Here is a 7,855-nt window from a genome sequence, read left to right on the forward strand (position 1 = left end):
TATATATAGCTTATCGAATATAACTTGTTACATATATATATAATTTTCTTCTATATCGATATATATATATATATATATACATTTAATATATATACTATACTATACTATATATACATCTTATATATAGTTTATAAGATGTATATATAGCTTATCGAATATAGCTTTTATATATATATATATATATACTATATATACATCTTATATCGATATACTCTATAGTATATATACATCTTATATACTATATATATTCGATATTAAATATTGAATATTAAAATTTAGGATGTTAAATAAAATTTAGGTCACAATTCTATAATAAAATTTACAAAGCATTGCCTTAGATATTTTTTTAACATCCTTTTGTCTCTAATATCTATTTAATTTTTTTTTTTAAATATATATATATGTTGGACCCACTTAGCCCACTTAGTCCGTTTAGCCCGCGGGCCGGGACCGTTTATCCCGGGATCAAATGGTCCCGGGCCGGTCCTTACAAAAAGTCCGTTTAGCCTGGGACCGTTTGGCCCGTTTAATTTGGGACCGGCCCGTGACTGTTTGGACCGGCCCACTTGGCCCGTTTAGACTCGGGACCGGCCCACTTGCCAGCCCTAATTGTAGCAGAGGCATTGTCAAGAGGATTGAATGCTCTCCACTTGAACCTATACTTTTGTGGTTATGGATTTCCAAAATGGAGTCCCAAGATCAATCATTTGTCTTATGCAGATGATACGATCATTTTTTCTTCCTATGATGAAACTTCATTACGTTTGATAATGGAAGTGTTGGCAGCTTATGAGGCAACATCTGGCCAGCTGATTAACAAAGCTAAATCAATTGTATATTTGTATACCTCACTGATGAATCAGTGATAAGGAAATTAGAAAGAGTAATTGGAATAGGGAGACAGGACTTTCCTTTCATATATTTGGGATGCCCAATCTTTTATGCTAGAAAAAAACTGGAATATTATCAAAGATTAATCAACAAAATCCTAGATAAGATACAGTCATGGAAGGGAAAACTATTGTATATAGGAGGGCGAGCAATGTTTATTTCTCATGTCCTACAAAGTATGCCCATACACTTACTATCTGCTATCAATGCACCAGGATTTGTGATCAGTAGAATTCATAAGCTTATGTCCAGATGTTTTTGGAGCAATTCAGCAGATGGGAGGAGCAGACATTGAGCTTCGTGGGATAATTTATGTTTACCATATGAAGAAGGAGGAATAGGTTTTAGATCATTACATGATGTGTCTAAAGCCTTATTTTGCAAACTATGATGGAATTTTAGAACTAAACCTTCACTGTGGAGCTCATTCATGAGTCAAAAGTACTGTAAAAAGTTAAATGCTATGGTAGTTCCTTGGAAAGATGGGTCACATGTGTGGAGGAAAATGCTTGAATGTCGAGACTATATAGAGCATCAAATTGCATGGCAACCAAAGATGGGTTCATCTATATTTTGGTTTGAGAACTTGACAGGCTTGGGTGCTCTATATTTTGTCACTCCACCAGACTTCTTTTGTGATGAAACAATACAAAATGTATATGAAGTAGTGTAGGGGAATAGGTGGATTCTTTTGAATCAACTACTCCCTGAGTATTTAGCTGAGTATATTCAGCATAATGTGAAACCTCCAGTTCATGATGGGGTGCTGGATAAACCCGTGTGGAAGCTTAAACCAAGAGGTGAATTTAGTGCAAAATCTGCATGGGACTATGTTAGGAGAAGAAGAGATCCAAGCACTGCATATAGGAATATTTGGGTAAAGGGGCTGCCATTCAAAGTATCATTCTTCATGTGGAAGGTTTGGAAGAATAAATTGCCTTTGGATGATTTCTTCAAAAGGTTGGGATATCTAATAGCATCAAAGTGTTGGTGTTGTATGCTGCCACAAGAAGAAACAATGTCACTTTTGTTTTTCACTTCATATGTTGCCAGAAAAGTGTGGCATTATTTTCTAGCAGCTGCAAGAATTGTTATGGAAGGATTGAAATTCCATTAAGCTATTGTGAAATGCTGGACTGTGCAGGTTCTTCCAAGGCTGCAACCAATTTTTCAAGCTTTACCTTCGATCATTGTGTGGGAACTATGGAAAAGGAGAAATGGTTATATATATATGGGGATCCAGTTTCTATCAATAGGGTGATATACCAGATCTCAACAATGCTTCAATCACTGGTAAAATTTAGGAAACCAAGCATGCAAAATATCCCACACAAATGACCAGATTTAATAAACATGATGGAGCAGTATACTCCTTAGTTGAAGTACACTAAAGTTCTATGAGAATTTCCTGAGCAGGGTTGGATAAAAGTAAATACAGATGGTGCATCGAAAGGAAACCCAGGAAGGAGCTCATTTGGTTATGTTCTGTGAAATGAGGAGAGGAATGTTGTCTATGCATATGGCAAAGAAATCCAAGAAGGAACAGATACAAAAGCTGAAGTGAGGGCCATCTTGGAAGCTTTGAAGTATTGTGTGGACAATGAATACATACTCATTGATCTACATACAGATTTGATGTTGGTTAAGAATGTGATACAAGGGGTATGGACTACACCGTGGACAGTTGCAACAGAAGTGGAGGAGATAAAGGAATTAATGAAAAGATGTAATGGGAAGTTATCACACACACTCAGAGAAGGCAACCAATTAGCAGATCATATTGCTAATTATGCACTAGACACAGGACCTTTGGAATGCCATGGTTTCTGGGATCTGGATGTCAAGGGGAGGAAGATTGTGAATAGTGATAAGTTACAATGTCCATACCTAAGAGTGAAGGTTGCAAGAACCTAGGAGGGGAGGAGGAAAGGAGTAGAAAGAGCAGGATGAATTCTAGGAACACGCTCGATCATCATGCTCAAATCCATATGGAGGAGAGTATGATGATCATTTTTCAAAAGGAGAGAATCAAACACAAGAAGCAAACACTATCCAGTATGATTCCAATAACACTTACAGGAAACCAGGCGAAGTCAATGCAGAACAGTTTGTGTCTAATGGAAATCACAGAAGCAACTGGAGAAGACAGCAACATACAACACAAGGAATATGATGGAAACACTATGTCATGTCTGTACAGTATTGGCAAGCATAGTTTGGAAAGTAGGAAAATCAATTTTTTCACTAACCTAGTATTCTTGTTTGCAGGAAACGATACTGTTGTCATGCCATTCCCTTTGCCTAACTCCCAATTAGTGGTATTAGTACTAAGTACTCATTCCAATGGGAGGGAAGCTGGGATAGGCACAAGCATAACACTTGTTTTTCACTGAATTTGGCTAGGTCTTTACAACATTATGAGGGAATTTTGGCATGATAATATTCATGTTCAAGTTTCCATTATGTTAAGGAATGTAATCAACCCAGCAAGAAACTACAATATGCATTTTTCAAAGGATGGCCACACTCACAGTTTGCACATATTGCCTAGTTTTTGGATGAGGCAGTGCTATTCAAATGGTCATATGGAAGAATTGCAATGCAAAGAATGGAGCAGCTCAGCATTTTCTTCAGGGAATGATATTGTATCCATGTCCTACTATTTTCTACAACTTCAAAGGGTGGTATAAGCATTTGATGCTCAGTCCCTTAAAGGTGTACTAATAGTAGGCACAAGAATGGAAGCATGGAGACTTATGCCCAACGTTTGTTTGGCACAAATATACATGACCTGGGCTTTTGGGACTCAAATATGGGAGCACTGGATGCATTCTGTAACAAAGCACCAACACACATCCCAAGAATGGTGCCAAACAATAGTTAGCACAGATGGATGTTGGAGATCACACAATCACCTGCTCAAACAGGGCACACACAAGCAAAATATGCCCACTTTATTGGTCGACTTCCTGTTTGATAGGAACTTTTGGCACTCAAAAATGGGGGAAAAGGAATAACACCCCAATGAATTTCATTAATTTGACATCCCAAGAATGGTGTCAACCACTTATAGCAACAGAGGACAGCTTCAGATCACAAGATTTTCTCCATAAACAGTAGATGCTCACACATGAACATAAGTGCTAGACTTTACTGTCATTGAGAGGTGAGTATAATTGTCCCATGCTTTTGGAGAAAATAGGTACATTACTGGTTTCAAGACTTCATGAGGAAAAACTTTTGCTATGGGAATGGATTGATAGATGTAAAGACACACACGACATATCAATGGAAAATCAAGGCCACACCAAGGCAGTAAGCTTTGCGATTGGAACTGCTACTCATTATGTGGATGATCGTAGGAGCTACACGCCTAAAGAAAATGCAGATGCATACTTAAAAATCAGCTGGACAAGCATGCTACTGGATACTTTTTGCTCGCAGTTGATACACCACTTGGAATATGGTCAAATGTGCAACAAGATAAGATTTCATCTGGGCTTCAATTGTGAAGACATTTTATGGCTAGTTTTTATAAATCAGTTCCTTTACCTTATTAGTTTGCATAATGTGATATCAATGTTGAGTTCATTACTCAACAATGATAATAGGAACTATGTACTCGTCAAATTTTATTACTTTCATCATGTAAGACCTCCTGACACTTTTTTTTTTTGATTTATATATATAAAAAATAGCCCTACGCACACTGCCTAGTGGAATGTGAAAAAAAAAAAACAAAAGCTCTGCAGCAGCAACAACTTCAAAAGGGAAGTCTTCTCTAATTTCTTTCCCGCATTTTACTCATTCTCTAAATTAAAAAAATTCAAATCATAGTAGTATAGGGTACACCAATCCCTAGCTCCTTTTTCCAACATAGGGTATTCATTCCCTAGTTGATTTTATTATAGACACAGGGTCTCCACTCCCTCGTCTTCTTTTCCAACATAGGGTCCTCACTCCCTAGTTGATTTTATTTTATACATAGGCTCTACACTCCCTAGTTGATTTTACTTTTAGACACAGGGTCTCCACTCCCTAGTCTATTTTTCAACACAGGGTCTCCACTCCCTAGTTGATGTTATTTTAGACATAGGGTATCTACTCCCTAGTCTTCTTTTCTAACATAGGGTCTCCACTCCCTAGTTGATTTTATTTTAGACATAGGGTATCCACTCCCTAGTCTCTTTTTCCAACATAGGGTTTTCACTCCTTAGTTGATTTTATTTTAGACGTTGGGTTTCCGCTCCCTAGTCTCCTTTTCTAACATAGGTTCACTACTCCCTAGTTGATTTTATTTTAGATATAGGGTCTCCACTCTGTAGTCTCTTTTCCAACATAGGGTCTCCTCTCCCTAATTGATTTTATTTTAGACGTATGGTCTCCACTCCCTAGTCTCTTTTCCAACATAGGGTCTCCACTCCCTAGTTGATTTTATTTTAGACACAGGGTCTCTACTCCCTAGTCTCTTTTCCAACATGGGGTCTCCACTCCCTTGTTGATTTTATGTTAGACATAGGGTCTCCATTCCCTAGTTGATTTAATCTTAAATACATGGTACTTCATCCCCTGATCGCATTATTTTCTGCCTACATAGGGTACGACATTCCCTAGTAGAATCTTAGAGAGCCAAGAGCCTCATCTTATTGCCAACACAGGGTACTACATCCCCTGGCTGCATTACTTTCTTCCAACATAGGGTACGGCATTCCCTAGTAGCGTCCTAAAGAGCCAAGAGCCTCATCTTATTGTTAAAAAATATGGTACTACATCCCCTGGTTGCATTATTTTTTGCCTACATAGGGTACGACATTCCCTAATAGAATCTTAGAGAGCGAAAAGCCTCATCTTATTGCCAACACAGGGTACTACATACCCTGGTTGCATTACTTTCTTCCAACATAGGGTACGAAATTCCCTAGTAAAATCTTAATGAGCCAAGAGCCTCACCTTATTGCCAACACAGGGTACTACATCCCCTGGCTGCATTTCTTATTGCAAACAGAGGGTACAACATTCCCTAGTAGCATCCCCGAATTCCACGAGCCTCATTTTATTGCCAACATAGGGTACGACGTTCCTGGTCGTATTATTTTCTGCTATATAGGGTACGACATTCCCTAGTAGAAGCTTAGAGAGCCAAGAGCCTCATTTTATTGTCAACACAGGGTACTATATCCCCTGGTCGCATTATTTTCTGCCTACATAGGGTACGAAATTCCCTAGTAAAATCTTAATGAGCCAAGAGCCTCACCTTATGCCAACACAGGGTACTACATCCCCTGGCTGCATTTCTTATTGCAAACAGAGGGTACGACATTCCCTAGTAGCATCCCCGAATTCCACGAGCCTCATTTTATTGCCAACATAGGGTACGACATTCCCTAGTAGCATTTCAGAGAGCCACGAGCCTCATTATATTGCCAACATAGGGTACAACATTCCCTAGTAGCATCTCTGAGCGCCACGAGCCTCATTTTATTGCCAACATAGGGTACAACATTTTCTAGCAGCATTTCAGAGTGCCACGAGCCTCATTATATTGCCAACATAGGGTACAATATTCCCTAGTAGCATCTCTGAGCACCACGAGCCTAATGTTATTGCCAACATAGGGTACATACCCTAGTAGCATCCCAGAGCACCACGAGCCTCATTTTGTTGCAAACATAGGGTACGACTGTCACGACCCAACATTCACTAAGGTCTTGATGGCGCCTAGCACAACCATTAGGCAATCCAGCAGTGAATGATTAACTTAATTACTCATTTTAGCACCTTTGAAATCATAATTTTCATTAATTAAATAGTAAGAAATAGAATTCGCAGGGTAAATGATAATATTTTTACAACTTCATTAATGAACAACTCGTAAGTACCCCCAAAACCCAGTGTCACAAGTGCATGAGCATCAACTACGAAATATAATAAATACAATATCAGTCTAGAATACAACTTAGACAGGAGAACATAAATAACTCTGATAAAGACTCTGCAGGCTGCGGATCATAACATGAAATGCAGCTCACGGTAAGTCCCCGCAATATCCGCGCCTCTGCGCCCAAATGACCACCAGACATATATGCACCTGCAAAAAATGTGCAGCAAGTGTAGCATGAGTACGTAAATCGACGCGTACCCAGTAAGTATCTAGTCTAAACCCAGAGAAGTAGTGATGAGGGGTCGATAACGACACTTACTAGTGGTCCAATAAGACAAATACAACAAGAGGTAAACAGATATGAGGCATAGTAAATAAACGAAATAAACAAGTATAAATACGTGGTACAATCCTCCTCTTAACAACAAACTCAAACTCTCGATTAGCAGTTACCTCCTGAAATTCAAATCAGGAAAACTCTCAGATACACTAGCTTTTGATAATTAATATGCTCGGTTCCATAGGAATATTTTATAGAAATGCCGAGGCGTACGACCCGATCACATCATAAACTGGTATATAACCATAGATACATCTATTATACTGCTGAGGCGAATGACCCACTCCCATGAGAGTGTGGTACATAATCCTGCCGAGGCGTACGATCCGATCCATCATATTGTGCGCATTGCCGAGGGTCGAACGACACGAACCATAGATTTATCTATCCTGCCAAGGCGAACGGCCCGATCCCATTAGAATAAGAGGCTTTGACGGGTCCTTTACCCCACTCACGAAGGGACATGTGAGTTATAAGAAGCTTTGGGGAAAACCTTTCGATGAGAACGCATAACGCGGGAGAAATTCGTAAGAGGAGTACAATTATTTTGCGGCTAATCATGAAGCCCGTCGAATCTCTACAATAGTGAGTCTATCGCTCTATACAAGTCTAGTCTCAAGTCGTAATGTAAAATAAAGGAATTTAATAGACAAGGGACTGCCCAAATAGTACAACTATAGCATGGTGTGAGCCTAAGTCTACCCGGACAATAACATGGATCTAACTACGTACATACTCTCATC

Source organism: Nicotiana tomentosiformis, chromosome 12 (genome assembly GCF_000390325.3).
Source record: "Nicotiana tomentosiformis chromosome 12, ASM39032v3, whole genome shotgun sequence".
Classification (NCBI taxonomy): Eukaryota; Viridiplantae; Streptophyta; class Magnoliopsida; order Solanales; family Solanaceae; genus Nicotiana; species Nicotiana tomentosiformis.